This window comes from Monodelphis domestica, chromosome 1, assembly GCF_027887165.1.
Source record: "Monodelphis domestica isolate mMonDom1 chromosome 1, mMonDom1.pri, whole genome shotgun sequence".
Lineage (NCBI taxonomy): Eukaryota > Metazoa > Chordata > Mammalia > Didelphimorphia > Didelphidae > Monodelphis > Monodelphis domestica.
Window position 1 is genome coordinate 567,556,367 of NC_077227.1, and position 17,849 is coordinate 567,574,215.

At 34.1% G+C, this 17,849-nt stretch overlaps 1 long non-coding RNA gene across 1 annotated transcript; it reads right to left on the reverse strand.

The window, feature by feature from the left end:
• Window positions 1–221: 221 nt before the first annotated feature.
• Window positions 222–16,130, reverse strand: LOC130456529 (uncharacterized). Its single transcript, XR_008915531.1, has 3 exons — window positions 15,608–16,130; window positions 7,913–7,993; window positions 222–269 (listed from the first exon to the last, which is right to left on the reverse strand). It is a non-coding gene; the product is annotated as an uncharacterized LOC130456529 (long non-coding RNA).
• Between the last annotated feature and the right edge of the window lie 1,719 nt (window positions 16,131–17,849).

The window sequence follows — 17,849 nt, forward strand, 5'->3', positions numbered from 1 at the left end:
AAAACCAAGTTTCCAAATGAATTTTTCCTTTATTAATAGAAGCATAGCATATTCCATGCATTTCAACTTCTCCCCTATTTAATACTCTCACTCATCTATACCACAGAATCTGAATGCACTCTTCTTTTCTGTCTCTGTTTGCTAACTTTTGCAGCATTTAAGACGTGGACGATCACAGAAGCCATATGGTGCATATGGTCTTGGACAATAACTGAAACAACGGCCACCCACAAAGTCACATTGAAGATAATTTTCAGGTTCCCGCATCCCTGTGGAAAGAACATGAATGTTTCAGAACATTTATTTACAGCCATAAAGAATTTATACTGGACTCTGAAACAGAATTGAGAGAATTTAGCCATAAGCCTTAGATTTTTTAATTTGATTTTTTTACCTTTTAAGATTTTTTTCAGTTACATGTAGAAAATTTGACAATTGTTATCTGACATCTTGTTATTCAGGTTCTCTCTCTCCCAGACTTCCCACCTCCAAAAGGCAATAAATTGTCTGATATACATTATGACATTATTGTCCTGCAATACATATTTCTATATTCCTCATTCCATGAAAGAAGACAGGTATCAGACAAATAACTTAAAAAACCTCATGAACAGAATTAAGTGCTAAATGTCATATTTCATCTGTAGTCAAACACCAACATTTCTCTTATTAGTTATATAGATCATCCTGAGTCGCTTGGGGGTAATCTTGGAACCATGCTATCCTGACAATATTTCAGTATTGTGAAGTTGATCACCATAAAATATTTCTGTTATCATATATAATGTTTTCCTGGTCCTCACTTCATTTTGCATCAGTGCATAAAACTGTTTTCAGCTTTTTTTAAAGTCATCCTGTTCATCATTTTTGGTAGTGATTGGTCCTTTTCCCTGATCTCTGATATCTTTACTATATAGACTCACAGTGCACATAATTCTATGATCCTTTGAGCTGGGTTCCATGTTGCTGTCTAGAATGGTTATGTCAGTTCACAGTTCCACCAGTTGTATATCAGTGATCCAGCTTTTCTACATCTCCTCCAACATTTATTGGTTTCCTTTTTGGTCATGTTAACCATAAGTATGAGAGGTAAGATGTGATATCTTGGAGTTGTTTTAATTTGCATTTTTAATCAATACTAATTTGGAGCATTTTTTCCTTATTACAATATATAGCTTTAATTTCCATTATCTAAGAAGTGCCTATTTGTAACCCTTAACTATATGTCAATTGGAGAAAACATTGCATGCTTATAAATTGCAGTTATTTTTCTATATGTTTGAGAGAAGGGACCTTTGTCAGAGACATTTGCTTTACTTTCCCTACACCCAATTTGTTATTTCCCTTCTAATATTAGTTGCACTATTTTTTCTCTGCTTTTTGTAAATTTCATATAATCAAAATTACTTATTTCATTTTTGTAAAGTTTTCCATTTCTTGTTTGGTTATTAAATCTAACCAGCAAACTCTGCTGTGTTAATCTAATTTATTTATGATACCACCTTTATATTGAGAATTAATACCAGTTTTGACTTTATCTTATTATATTGTCAGAGATGTTTGTCCCTGCCTAATTTCTGCCATATTGTTTTCTAACTTTTCCAGCAGTTTGTGTAAAATGGTGATTTCTTTTCCAAAGAGCTTGGATCTTTGTGTTTATCAAATAATGGGTTACTATGGTCTTTAACTATTATGGTTTAATTATCTAAACTATTCTCTTCTTTAAGAAATACAAGATTATTTTGATAATTGCCCCTTTATAATATAGTTTGAGATCTGTTTTTCAATGGGCTTCTTTCCTTCAAATCTTTTCATTAATTTCTCTCAAATTCTTGACATTTTGCACTTCCAGATGAATTTTTCTATTTTTTTCTAGCTGTGTAAAATAATTTGGGGGTAGATTGATTATTATTTCAATGAACAATTAATTAATGAGGGCAGGATCATTTTATTGTATTGGTTTAGCCTATCCACTAGAAAATAATGTTTTTACAATTATTTATACTTGGTTTTATTTGTGTGAAGAGTGTTTTACAGTTGCATTCATATAGTTACAAGGAATATTTTATTAAGGATATTTTAAGGTATTTTATATTGCCTATGGAATTTCCTTTTCTTTCTCAAACTGTTGGACTTTGTTGGAGCCATATAGTAATGCTGGTGATTTGTGTGTCTTTATTTTATATCTTACAAAATTGCTAATGTTCATTTCTGTTACTTCTTTTGGTTACTGCTCTGCTTTTCTCTATGTAAACCATCTTATCATCAAGAAAGAGTGCTAACTTTGTTTCCTCATTGACTATTCTAATTCCTTCCATGTAATCATCTGCTCTTATTGGTACAGCTGTCATTTCAAGTATAATATTCAATAGTAATCTTGATAATGAACATCTTTGCTTCAGCCTCTATTTATTGCTATATTTTCTGATGTTTTCATAAATAATGGGTGTGTTTTGTCTAAGACTTTGTCTGCATGTGCTGAGATAATGATATGGTTTCTATTGGGTTTTTATTGAAATGGGAAAATCAAATTGGAATAGAGATTGGAATAGTTATCTCACTGATGTAGTTCAGGTCTTATTAAATCTTTCCTACTTGGTAAACTGCTATAACTGTCTTATAACCTCTAGAATCAAATCCACATTATCCTGCTGGATATTTAAATCAACTAATAACCTGACTGTATTTCTCCACTCTTATTACATAATTTATCACACTATTCCATCTATAGCTCACTTAAACTTGTTTCTCATAAAATAGGATTCCATTTATCATCTCTGACCCTTTGTAATGACCATCTCCCACTGGACATTTTCCTTACTTTGACCTCTTGGAAGCATGAATTTCCTGTTGCAACCAATCCTAATCCTTCAATCTAGTATGCTATTCTCTAACCTTATTACCAGTGATTTATTTATATTTCATATATAATTTTATATATATCTAGGTTCCTGAGATTGTTTAATAATTATGTTTGTAGTCATAATACCTGGTATTAAGGAAGAACCTTTTGATTAATTGATGTATAAGGTACTATGCTTAATACTAGGGAACTATGTGAAAAAGACATATTCTTTGAGGACAATGAAAATATAATCTGACAAGATATGTAGAGAAGTGAGATAATAGCAAATAAAATTATTTTTGTTCAAAATGACTTTTAGAGTAAGGGACAAATGTCTCATGGTAGAAAGTATTAGGGAAGAAAAATTTCTTGAAGAAGGTGATATCTTGAGGTAGGCCTTGAAGGATAAGAAGAATAATTTTAGGCAATTAATTTTTAGGTTGAGATGGTAAAGTGATCAAAGATGCATAGATAGCAGAGTATATGAATTGCTCAAACATTTACTTTGTATGTGAAAGAATACAGGAGACAGAAATCTACTAAGTGATAATTTAGGGGGGAAAAACAATTATATTGAGTCAATGGACTCTTAAAGACTCTTAAAGAAGAAATTGAATAGAACCAATATAGGAAAGGCACTAAAATTAAAGAATTAGGAAAGACCTGTTCAGCTGATCCATGAAGGAAGCCAGAGAAACAAGTGGTAGAGAAGAGGAAGGAAATTATTGCAAGCATGTCAAATAACCAATGAAAATGTCAATAGCATCATGAAAAGGAATGTCTTTTTTCTTGGAACAATAAGAAAGACAGTTTCACTGGATTGAAAGATATGTGTTGGAGTAGAGAATATAAGAAAATTGAATGGTATAATTTCAGAAAAAAATACAAGAATTAAGAGATTAGGAAAGACTTTTCGATCTGATCCATAAAGGAAGCCACAAGAAACCAGGAGATAAAGGAAAGAAGGGAGTTACATTTCCCTAAATAATAGGGATTTAGAGCATTTTTGCATGATGATAGAGAGCTTTAATTACCTTGTTTGAGAATTGCATTTTCATATTCTTTTGACCATTTATCAAATGGGGAGTGCCTTGTATCAATTCATTTCTTTATGTATTTGAGAAAGGAGAAATTTATTAGAGGAAGTTGTAAAAAATTTTCATACTATTATTTTCCATTCTATTTACACTGGTTTAATTTATGACCTCCACCTTCTCCAATTTTCTCATTTTCTGTCAGCCCCACACCTCATCTTATAACCTCTTCTTGTCCTGTTTTCCTATAGGGTAAAATAGCTTTCTATACTAAAATAATAGTGTATATTCTTCCTTTATTAAGAACGTTCTGATCAGATTAAGTTTCATGAGATTTCCACCGCACTTCCCACATCTTCCCATCTATTTGAAGGCTCTTTCATGACTCTTTTAGTTCAATAACTTACCCCATTCTATTTTTCCCTTCCCCTTTCCTCCCAAGAGATTCCTCTTTCCCGTGCTTTAATTTTATTTTGTCTTTCATATCATCACATCAGATTCAATTTACACCTTCACCCTCTGTCTATGTATACTCCTCCTAACAGCCCTAATAATGACAAAATTCTTTGGAGTTACAACAAACATCTTCTGACATAGGGTTGTAAATAGTTTAACCTTATCCCCTATCTTTTGATTTCTCTTTTTTATTTACCTTTTAATACTTTTCTTGAGTCTTTTATTTAAGCGTCAAATTTTCCATTCAACTCTGGTCTTTTCCTCAGGAATAATTGAAAGTTCCCTATTTCATTGACTATTCATTTTTTCTAAAATATTATGCTCAGTTTTACTTGGTAAGTGATTCTTGTTTGAAACCCTAGCTTGTTTAACTTCTGTAACATATATTCCAGGCCCTCAAATACTTTAATTCTCTATTCTATATCAAATTCTTGTGTTACCCTAATTGTGACTCCATAATATTTCAATTTTTTTTGTCTGCTTCCAAGATTTTCTCCTTGACCTGGAAGTTTGAGAATGTGGCTATAACATTACTAGGAGTTATACTTTGTGGATGTCTTTCAGGAGGTAATTAGTAGATTCTTTCCATTTCTACCTTGACTTCTAGTTCTACAATGTTAGGGCAGTTTTCCTTGATTTCTTGAGAGATGATGTCTAAGCTTTTTTTCAATAATGGATTTCAGGTAGCCCAAAAATTCTTAAATCATTTCTCCTATATTGATTTTACAGGCCAGTTGTTTTGGTCATTAAGATGTTTCATATGTTCTTTACTGTTTTCATTCTTTTGGATTTTAATGTTTCTTGATGTCTCATGGATTCTTTAGATTCAACTTTTCCAATTCTAACTTTTAAGGTTTGATTTTTATAAGTGAACTTATGTGCCTCCTTTGTGATTTGGCCAATCCTCCTTAATAAAAATTTCTTTTCTTCAGACAATTTTTGTACCTGTTGTATTTTTTCCAAAGATTTAATTCTATCTTTCTCAAAGCTTTTACTTCACTACATTTTGTATATCTTTTTTTTCCCATGTGGAAGATTCAGATTATAAAGGAGTCATTCTCTTCTTTGGATTTTTGAGCCCTTTTCCCAATTGTCCTATTCTGTGTTTTTAAGCTATTAATTTTTCAGTATTTTCATACACATCTTTTACCAGATTGTTGACTCTTTTTTCATGATTTTTCCAGTATCATTCTCTTTTCATTTCCCAATTTTTCTTCTACCTTTCTTATTTGATTTTTAATATTCTTTTTTTTAATTCCTCCACTAATTCCTTTGGGGTTTGAAAGAAGTTAATAGTTTGCTTGGAGGCTTTGGATGCAGCAAGATTAAGTTGTTATCTTCTGAATTTGGGTCTACACTGTCACCAAAATAACTTTTCATGTTGTTGTTGTTTGCATATTTTCCTACTTTTTTCTTTTCTTTAAAAAATGGTTAAAGTTTGGTTCAGTAACTGTGGTGAAAAGAACTCTATTCCAAGATTCAAGTTCTTTGTGCAGATGTCTTCAGAAATAGCTGTGGGGATCTATCTGCTTTCAGTTTTTCCAAGGTTGTATCATGTATGCAGGGATTTGTTTAATATTCTCTGGGCCACTGCTAATTTATACAAATTAGCTCAAGTACCCTTTTCATCTCTGGAACTGTGACCAAGGCATATAGATACCCTGTGGCTGAAAGTGCTGGTATATTCTAGTGCTCTGCTAGAATGAAACTCTTCCTCAGGGATGTGACCTGGTTTTGTGTATGGGTAATGTAATAAGAATCTTGCAATCAGACCAGCAAAAGGACCCTTGTAATCTTCTTCCCAAAAGTTGTCAGAATCTCATCATCTGTGGATGAGAGCTCCAGAAGCCTTCCCTGCTATGTCAGTTATACCCACAATATGTTGCTATTGTGTGGCTCATCCTTGTGCTGTGTGCTCCATCTTCACAGACATTCACTAAATCCCTTGTGCTGGCCTTCTAAGTTGTTGTGAGCTGAAAGAATACTTCACCTTTTATTTCTGTGGGTTATGCTACTCCAGAATTTGTTTTGAGGCTTTGGGGAAGGTAATTTGGTAGAAATCAGTGAGGTCCATCCACCTTCTCCACTATCTTCAGGTATTCACTGAAGAAATGTTTCAAAGTTGAACTCAATAGACCTTGGCTACAGATTGTGTAGAGGAGATGATAGTTGATGAATACTAGAAAGTAAACCATTTGTGATGTTAAGAGGCAGAGATGATGGTAATACTTGGAATAAATAATGGTAATACATGGATACAAAGATAGGAGCCTTAAGAATAGGAAGAAAATTTAAAATAGAGAGGTTTTGGAGGGAAAGAGTAATACAGTTTGCACACTCAATTCAAGATGTCATTAATAAGAGGTTATGAAATAAAAACTAGAGATCATCAGAGAAGTTAAGCCACAAGTATATTTGAGAATCATGAACTGATAGGTGATAACTGCATGGAACTGATGCTATCACCAAGTGAAATAGAGATCAGTATCTCCATTAAGAGTAAATTTTTGGGGTCTATTATTCTCCTTTCCTTCTTCCAAATGCTTGGCTAGGACAGAATACAAAATACTCAGTTATAGAACATTGTATTTCAAAAACACTGGAATCCACAGATGTAGAAGAGGGCTAAGATTGTACACAGAGTGGAGGTTAGTGTGTCCTTAGGTGGACAGAAGGGAACCACAGCACTTACTGGAATCCCAACTGAACCGTTAAAATGCTTATACATGAATAACAGCTCACAATTCCCTACCTCTGGCCTAAATACATCATCTACACAACAGCCTTGGAAATTACACTGTGCAGTAACAAATTGGAGTCCAGGGAGTTTCATAAATTTATCTTAGATCACTCCAAGATTTGGTATAAGCTAATTCTTTAGGGAGATATAATGTGGAAAAGTGAGATTCAAGCCCAGATCCTCTTGTTCCAAAGGCAATTGTTTAGCCACTCCATCAGGTGATGCCTAGGTAGATAAAGAGTTAAATAACACCCTCCCCATCGCTCTATATAAATATAACATAATAGGAAGGCACTTCTGAATATTTTCTTTCTAACTTGCATCTCATGCCTGATACTTTCAGTATGACCTTAGGAGAAGCACATAAACTTTTTGGCCTTAGTTTTTTTTTTCTTTTTTCCCATCTATGAAATGAATGAGTTTTTACTAGAATATATTTTAGCTTCTTTCCAATTTAGGAGCTGATGCTCTCATTCTTTGTGTGATACATATGGTATAATAGCTGTTCTGACTTCCCATGGTTTTTAAGAATTCTTTTAAATAAGGAGTGACATACCATTGGTTCAAAGTCTCTTATTCTTCTTGCTTTTCTTCCTTCTGACTAAAACAATTGCCTCTATTATGCTCCTAAATGAATACTATTCTAATAAGCTCCTTGGACTCAATAAAAGCATATTTTCCCTTGCTGTTCTTTAGGCAGGTCCCAGGAATAAGTTCAATTGTCATTAGTTACAAACAATGTAGGAGAGGGCTGACTGAATTAATTGGAATATATATTGGGAGATATATTGGGATATATATATCCCAAACCTTTTCATTTCTCATTCTGAATCTTACCTTTGACAGCATAGGGAAATACCAAAAAAAGCACCATATACATCAGGTAGAGAGTCCTCATGGTCAGTGACAACCTAGAACCTTAGAATCATAGAAGACATGAAGGGAGGACAACTTAGCAGAAGATAGAATAAAATACAAATAAGACAAGAACAGACTAGGAAATACCCTATTTACCTTGGTTCAGCTAATAATACCTCTTTTTTTAAAACCCTTACCTTCTGTGTTGGAGTCAATACTGTGTATTGGCACCAAGGCAGAAGAGGTAAGGGCTAAGAAATGGGGGTCAAGTGACTTGCCCAGGGTCACATAGCTGGGAAGTATCTGAGGGCAGATTTGAACCTAGGACCTTACATTTCTATGTCTGGCTTTCAATCCACTGAGCTACACAGCTGCCCCTAAATAATGTCACCTCTTAAATGTCTGAAACTGTCTAAACCCAGGTCTTCATGGCTTCAGTGTGGCCCCTCTAACAACACTGCCTCTCCTCCATACAAAATTATAAAAATTCTTGAATATGTTTTATCATATAGATATTCCATCTCTTCAAATGATAAAAATCATACCCAAGATTCATTTTTGCCTTAGAAAACAAAGGTTCCTAATGGATTTTCCTTTATTTAAACAAGCATAACATCTTCCATGTATTTTAATTTCTCCCCTATTTTATACACTCATTCTTCTATACAGACTCTGGATGCACTGTTCTTTCATGCTTATGTTTGCTAACATATGCATCATTGTTTGTTTGGGGTTTTTTTACTCTTTTGACTCTGACAGACACCAGAAGCTATGTATTGTTTTGGACAATGAAAAAAAAATGGCGACCCCCCCAACCAACATTGCAACATATTTTGGATATCCTCCATCCTTGTGGAAAGAAAAACATGAATATTTCAGAATCTTTGTTTATGTTTATGTCACAGATAAGTTATGCTAGATTCTGAAGAATTGATAGAATTTAACCCTAAACATTTGTTTCAATAATTTCATTTTTTGACTTTAAAAATTTTTTCAGTTTCATGTAAAACTTTTTTGACAATTGTTATCTGATGTGTTTCTATTCAGATTCTCTCTCTCCCAGAATCCCCTCCTCCAAAAGGCAATAAATTGTTTGATATAGGTAATAACTGTGCTGCCATTAGATAGATACTTCTATATTCCTCATTACATAAAAGAAAATGTGTATATTATTTACAATAAGAAAATCCTTGTGAAAAGAATTAAATTAAAAAATGCCATATTTGATTTGCAGTTAGAGGCCAACATTTCTTTCATTGGTTAAAGATAGCATTCTTTATCATGAGTCTCTTGGGGTAAAAGTGGTACTGTTCTTTCCTGATGATATTTCAGTAGTTTGAAGTTGATCACCATACAATATTTTTGTTATCATATACAGTGTTCTGCTGGTCCTTCTCACTTCATTTTACATCAGTACATGAAACTGTTTCCAGCTTTTTCTGAACTTATCCTCTTCATTATTTTTGGTAGAGGTAGGTCCTTTTCCCTGATCTCTGATCTCTGGGACATAGAACCACAGTGCACATAGTATTATGGTCCTTTCAGCCTGGTTCTATATTCTCTCTAGGATGGTTTCATCAGTTCACAGTCCAACCAAAAATGTATCAGTAATCCTGTTTTTCTTCATTCCTTCCAATATTTATTTGTTTCATTTTTGGTCATGTTAACCAATATGAGCAATGAGATGTGATATCTCAGATTTGCCTTTTTTATCAATATTGACTTGCAACATTTTTTCCTATATGACTATAGAAAATTTTAATTTCTTTTTCTGAGAAAGTACCTATGCATATCCTTTGAATATATGTCAATTGTAAAAAATATTAAATATGTAAATGAGGAGGAGAAATGGAATCCCCAACCACTTAAGTCAGGACTAGAGTATGGTAGAGATGGAATAGAGTTATGCGCCTCCTTTTTGATTTGGCCAATCATCCTTCATAAAGAGTTATTTCCTTCAGCTAATTTTTTGCTTGTTTCCCCTTCTCCAAAGAATCAATTTAGTATTTCACAAAGCTTTTACTTCACTGCAATTTTGCATATATATCTTTTCCCTCATGGAAAATTCTGCTTTTTAAGTAGTTCTTCTCTTGTTTGGATGTTTGTGTCCTTTTACCAATTGGCCTATTCCATTGTTTAAGCTATTAATTTCTTCAGTATTTTCTTATATCTCTTTTACCAAGTTATTGTCTTTTTTCATGATTTTTTTCTGTATCATTCTCATCTCATTTCCCAATTTTTCTTCTGTCTCTCTGATTTTATTTTTAAGATCATTTTTAACTCCTCCATTAATTCTTATGGGGTTTGAAAGAAGTTAATATTTTGTTTGGAGGCTTTGGGTGCAGCAATATTAACTTGTCTTCTGAGTTTGAGTCTACACTTCCAGTTAGGAGCTGATGCTTTCATTTGTGTGATGCTCATAGTATATGAAATATTCTCCTTTTCCCTGACATGACCTATCATGTTGTTTAAGAGTTCTTTTAAATATGCAGTGACCTCCCTCCATTACAGAGTCTCTTATCCTTCTAGATTTTCTTCCTCCTGGACAAAAATGCCCCATTTATGTACCCAAAAGAATACTAATCTAATAAGCTCCTTAGACTCAGTTAAATCTTATTTTCCCTTGCTGTTCTTTAGGCAGGTCCCAGTAATAAGTTCAATTGTCTGAAGGTACAAACAACTTAGAAGGGGACTGACTGAACCAATCCTACATGTATATATAAATATTTCCCAAAACTTTTTGTTATTCATTCTAAATCTTACCTTTGACAACATAAAGAAATACCCAAAAGAGCATCATATACATTATGTAGAGAGTGCTCATGATGAGTGATTGCTTAGAGCCTTGGAATTATAGATGACATTAAGGGAAAACAACTTAGCAGAAGATAAGACAAAATACAATTAAGGCCAGAACAGGCTAGAGGTAAACACCAATTTACCTCGGTTCACTTAATATCACCTCTTAAATGTCTGAAACTGACTAAAGGAACATTCCCAGGAGCTTGGAGTACTGCAATATTCATTGGCCTTGGAAATTATTAAACATTAACGAACATTAAAATTTAATATAGAGTTGTTGAAAAAATTGTGAAGTTCTACAGTAAGCCTTATCAAATATCCCATAATTTTTTTTTAATCTCAAAGGATTCTTTGTCAAGTGGACTCAATTCCCTCTATCTCTGGTGACAAACAGAATGGTTTCAAGAGTAACAACTTGAATGTTGTGGCTAAACTACCTTCTTTCAGAGGCAGCTCTTTCTTATATAAATGCCTTTGAACCAAAGTTTGTCATCCTAGAGGTGTTAAAGAATTTCTAAACCATGGTTCCTAGACAACCCATTGAAAAATCTCATCTATCCCCAAAGAATATATTGAAAGTCTGTTGGAAAAGAGTAGATTGGTTCACAGCCAGTTTAGGGACACAGATAATTTAAAAAAATAAGTCCCCAAAGAGTAGAGACATTCAAGTGTCCCTGCGCCATCACAACTTTTGTCATCATGGTTTCAATGTCAAGGATTGCCATAAGAAATTAGGTGAGAATTTTTGCAACTTTTGCGGAACTGTAGATGACACATAATGGCCAACAAGTGACATAGGAAAACTTTAGAAATTCAGAAATGCATTTACTATATGTATAGTGTTGTATAACATCAATATATTTTATCTTTTAATATCACCAATATATTAAATATCTTTTTTAATGTTAAAATTAGTAAAAGTTAAGGTATGCCAGAGAATATGGCAGTAAGATGATTTTATGAAGGTTTAATAGGTCCCAGATGCAATACACACTTAACCAAATTGGTCACCTAACTAGCCTCACCATTGTCCTGGATCATTACATTGCTTCTAGTAGAGAAATTCATTATGTTCATTTGTGCCACAGTGTATCAGTCTCTGTATACACCTTTTTCCTGATACTACTCCTTTCACTCCACATCAGTTCCTGGAGGTCTTTCTAGTTCACATGGAATTCCTCTAGTTCATCATTATTCTTTCAGCACAATAGTATTCCATCATCAACAGATACCACAATTTGTTCAGCCATTCCCCAATCAAAGGGCACCTACTCATTTTACACTTTTTTGCCACCACAAACAGAGTGGCTATAAATATTTTTGTACAAGTATTTTCCCTATTATCTCTTTAGGGTACAAACCCAGCAGTGGTATGTCTGGATCCAAGGGCAAGCATTCTTTAAAAACCCTTTGAACATAGTTCCAAGTTGACTTCCAGAAAGTTTGGATCAATTTCCAACTCAACCAGAAATGCATCAGTGTTCCAATTTCCCCCCAAAACCTCCAACATTTATTGCTTTCCTTTGCTGTCATATAGACCAATCTGCTAGGTGTAGGGTAGTACTTCAGAGAAGTTTTTATTTGCATTTCCCCAATTATGAGAGATTTAGAACACTTTTTCATATGCTTATTGAGAGTTTTGATTCCTTTATCTGAAATCTGCCTATTCATGTCCCTTACCCATTTATTAAGTGGGGAATTGCTTGATCTTTTGTACAATTAATTTAGTTCCTTATGGATTTGAGAAATTAGACCTTTGTCAGAGGTTTTTGTTATAAAGATTTTTCCCCAATTTGTTGCTTCCATTTGCTTGCATTACAATAACTTTGTTTGTACAATAACTTTTAAATTTATTTTAATTTAAATTACTCATTTTATATTTTGTAATACTGTCTATCATTTGCTAGATCTTAAATTCTTTCCTTTCCCATACATTTGACAGGTACTCTATTCTAAGTTTACCTAATTTATTCATGATTGCATTCCCTATATTTAAATCATTTACCCATTCTGAATTTATCTTGGTATAGCATATGAGATGTTGATCTAAATCAAATTTCTCCCATCCTATTTTCCAATACTCCTAGCAGTTTTTGTGAAATACTGGGTTCTTGTCCCAAAAACTGGAATCTTTGGTTTTATTGTACACTATTTTGCTGAGTTCATTTACAAAGAGACAAATCTAATAATCCTGTCTCCTGTCTCTTAGCCAATACCATATTGTTTTAATGATCATTGCTTTATAGTACAGTTTAAGATCTGTTACTATTAGGTCCCCATCCTTAACAATTTTTCTTTAATTTTCTTGATATGCTTAATATTTTGTTCTTCCAAATGAAATGTTACAATTTTTCTAAATCCATTAAAAAAGCTCTTTGGTATTGTGATTGATATGGCTCTGAATAAGTAAATTAATTTGGATAGCATTGTAATTTTTATTATATCCGCTCATCCTACCCATAAGCAAGTAATGTTTTTTTTCATTTATTTAGATCTAGTTTTAATTGTGTGGAAATTGTTTTGTGTTTGTGTCCATATAATTCCTGGGTTTGTCTCAACAGATAGATTCCTAAATATTTTATATTGTCTAGGGCAGTGATGGGCAACCTTTTGAGGTTAGTGTGTCAAAATTCACTAAAAAACTATATATTACTGATTGCAATAATTCACTCAGTTTAATCAGTATCTATCTATTATCAGAGTAAAGAGATAAAATGATCTCTAATCTAAGCAGCCTAAAAAATACTGAATCTACAGATATTGGGCTTCCTTGCAATTTTGATTCTTTGGTTTTTGTCTTTCATATTCAAAGGGGACCAAAATGATATCACTGGTGATGTCTTTTGACTCACACATGAATTAGATTGCAGTGAGGCAGAGTTAAACAAGGTTCACAGCCTCTCTCTTCCAGAGACATCAAATTATTGTAGCAAGAAAAAAAAAAAGTCAAGACGACTGGTGATGGCTTTGGATGCAGTGGATGACCTTGATTTCTTTGATACATAATCAAGTTCTTAGTATTCCACAGAGCCACCTTCATGGCCATTTCAACAAAATGTTATAATTTCCCCTTTGGGTAAGAGAAGTCTTCGTGTACCTCAGATAGACATCTTCCTAAGTCTTCAACAATTTTGAGGTCTGTCAGTTAGCCTCAACCTAGTTTAGCTTACCTGTTGAGATATTTTACTGGAGTGCAATCACTGCAAATTTTATAGATTCTTTCAGCCACAAGTTAGAAATGGGTGGCAGATGGACACGCATAAAGAAAAAAAGTTCTTAAAAGAACTCAGGAAGCCCTGAAACCAGAGCTACTAGTCTTCTCTGAAAACCACGTTCCAAGTAGGGAAATATAGAAACCACAGGCAAATTTTATTAAAACTATATGCTTACTAAAATGTATGAAGTATAATACAATATTATGAGAAATTTTCCGTCATAAAATACATCAGTAGATTATAAATTCAGTTTTTCACAAAGTGAATATGAAACAAAGCTGGGGGTAGTGCACAATGCTAGGTTGCTCAATGGATTGAGAGGCAGGCCTATAGAGAAGAGGTCTTAGGTTCAAATTTGGTCTCAGACAGTTCCTAGCCATGTGACCCTGGGCAAGTCACTTATCCCCTGTTGTCCAGCCCCTACTGCTCTTCTATCTTAGAACAAATGCACAGTATTGATTCTAAGACAGAAGGCTAGGGTTTAAAATTAAATGAGAAAATAAATAAATAAATGAAATAAAACTAGGAAATATATTACACATTATTTAGAATAAAAATTGAAATCAGCAAATAAAGATGAAAAATAAAGAGATATATGTATGTATATGTATATGCAAATGTATATATATTAATATATAATATATATGCAAAACATAGCAACATTAAGGGCAATGGATCTCTGACCCTTTACTTCTCATATTCCACTCCTGAATATGCTGATATAATTTCTAAAAGTGTCACTGGATAGAAGAAACTTGTGAAAGAGAAATAGGGTATATCAAGTTATCCAAAGCAGGTGTCTGCTAGCAGTGTAGCAGTTGTGCAATTGTGAGAACATTTATGTATGTATTGTTATAATTAAAAATTCCTGAAGAGCATATCTTAAGTCATAATTATTTATTAAATGATAAAAATGGACCAGAGAAAGAGAAACAAACAGATAAATTTGGCGGGACACTTCCCCTTCTTTTAGCTGGGGCCCAATTACATACCCACTCACTCAGGATTCCAAGGAAAATGGCTTCTCCTGTTTCCACAGACTACACTGAACCTTCCTGATCGGACTAACCCAAAGTTTTACTATTTCAAATAAACTAACGCTATTGTCTTTATCATTCATAACTTTGCCTCCAAGTAAAAAAATAACAAAGGCTAGCTGGCTGAGTCTCAGCAAGAACCCAGTTAGGACTCTTGAGCCTTAGAAGACTCAGACACCAAACGAAAGACGTGGTCGTGCTTTGGTCTTCTAAGAATTAAAACAGTCTATAAAATCAGTAAAGAATAGTCAATAGTGTTTCCTAAATTAAAAAAAGAAAACACTTAGTTCCTTCAGGTCTTTCCCTCCTTTCCTTCTACTGCAGACAGTGAGAGAGAGAGTGGGAAATGTTACAAGGGAATCACTTTAAAAGACTGATATATATTAATTAAGGTCGCCAAGGAATTCAGCTATGTAATTCCTAAATGAAAACTCAAGTTTGCAGTCAATCTTTTATGGAGTTTAATTACAATAGGAGGAAGAAAGGAATTAGAGATAGAGAGAGAGAAAAAGGGAGAGAAAGGAATAGGGCTTAAATACCCCTTCTGTTTAGGCTGGGCCAAAAGGCCCAAGCCCTTAGATAGCTGGGGCAAAGAAAAGAGATCAGTCCCTATTACTCACGTGACCAAAATGGAGAAACAGTCTCCGGGGCCCCCACCTTCAGCTTCCTTCAGAGCAAGCTTCTCAGAGTCCACTGCCACCACTCTGATCAACTCCTCAACCACCCCTGAGTCTCCAGACCCCCCTGATCTTTAAGGAAACCATCCAAGTTGCCTCCCCTCAGTTCTCACATCTACCAATCACTGTCCATCAATTTCCCTGTGCCAATGGAGGCTCTAGCTTAACCCAGGACTGCCCAGAGGCTTTGCACATGTCTGTTGAAGGTCATATTTTCAAATGATTAAATCTTTGATCCTTTGCTACAGCCCTTTCTAAATCCTGTTAACCTGAGTAGGGTAGAGATTGGAATAATTAAATTTTGATCTAGGCTGCAGCCCTTACTCAATCCTGTTAGGACTGAATAGGGTGGAGATTGATTCCAAGTATCTCCATTGTATCAATTCTAAAATCAATCATGACTCAAAGAAATTCCTGTTCTATGCTTAAGCATAGGTCAAAGTCCTTTCCATTGTTCAGCAAAAGGTTTCTGTCCTAAAGTAATCTGAAGAAGGGAAGAGAAGGAACCTCCCATGCCAATGGGGTTCCCATTCCAATAGACTATCAGTAAGAAATTTTCCAAGTATGAAATATCCCAATGGTGAAATTTCCAACATTTATAAGTCTAAGGAATTTTGAGGTTTACAGAAATGTAGAAATGGAGATTTTTAACCCTAGACTTCATTCCCCAGAAATCTTTGGTATTTACCAGAATTCCTTATAATCTCTCCTGCATCTCCACATTGGTGAGATCATGTTTTGGGTATTCAACTGGCAGTAATCCAGTTGAATCTCTTTCCTCTCTTCTTGCATCATGTATCATGAGCAGTGATGGTGGTAAGGTGGGGAAAATTTGAAAATGGCAAACCTGTCATGGACACATAGTTTTTATTTTGTATCTTCTTTATTGCTTGATTTCTAATGATATTTAATAAACCTCATAAAAATGTAATAATTCTTTTATTAGAGATGTAATTTTAATTTTTACAGTTTTGCCAACCACAAGTTGAATGAGAACTCAATTTTTTAAGATAGCCTAGATAATTTTTAAAGCCACATATCTCTTGCCAAAGCTTTTTCCCCACCCCACCCACCCACCCTCACAAAGCCACTTCTCCTGATTCAGCTCACTCCTGCTGCTAAATTCCAGTGACTAGCTTCTACTCCTGATCCTGCTCCTGCTTCTGCTATCCACTCCTGCCTCCAGCCATCCACTCATGACCTTCTTGACCCAGATTGCTCACCTGGCCCCAACCCTAGCCTCAGGCCCCAGCATCTCTTCTCCTGATGTCTGGACTGTGACCCAGATCCCTCATCCAACCTGGGACTAGCCACAGGACCCAGGCTGCTAGTAGCTACCCCTATGTCTTCGGAATCACAAACCAAATGCTAAAAAACTGGGGTGTTCTTTCCTTAGGCAACAATTAACCTCCACATGGTGGGGGACCATATGGGATGCAGGGGAAACAAGGAGAAGAATGAGACTTTTCTAAACAGGAAGTTGTTTACAAGCATGGCATATTCTATGAGACTGCCTATTTCAAACAGCTTCCAGATTTAGAATGTTTGTTTGTTTTTTTTTTTTTTTCATGAGTACACTGATTCTTTTACTTATCTTACCTGAGATTCAAAGAAGATATTCATCTCCCAGGAACTCTTTGCCATTTGGGACTGCCCATTTTGATATTCCTAAAACCCATGTTCTCCCTTGCTATGGGAGATCCCACAGTACTGGCAAAAGGAATCTCAAAGGATAAACAAAATGAACTTTAAAGAGTCTGGAGGTTATACTTTTAAGATATTTCAGACTTCAGTGTCTTATAAATGCCTCTGTATTATTTTGTATTTTGCTGATTTGTTTGTTCAAGATTTAAATTTGTGGGGTTTAAGTTTATATATTAATGTATTTAATACTATTCTGTTACATTGAATCATTTTAGTGTACTGGGTTTTAACTACTGTTATATTCTATTTCATTTCCCCTATAACTATATCGAATAAATATTATTGAATAAGCCCATTAAAAAAACAAAAACACAAATTTTTCTTCAATTTTTGTCTTTGTAAATTGTCACATAGAGAAGAGAAGTACTTTATAAGAAAAAACTGGTTACTGTTGTATAACAATCTTTGGGAGCTAAATTCTAGCTATTATTATTATTATTGATGTTGTTATTGTTGTGGTTAACATAATTTCTTTATCTGT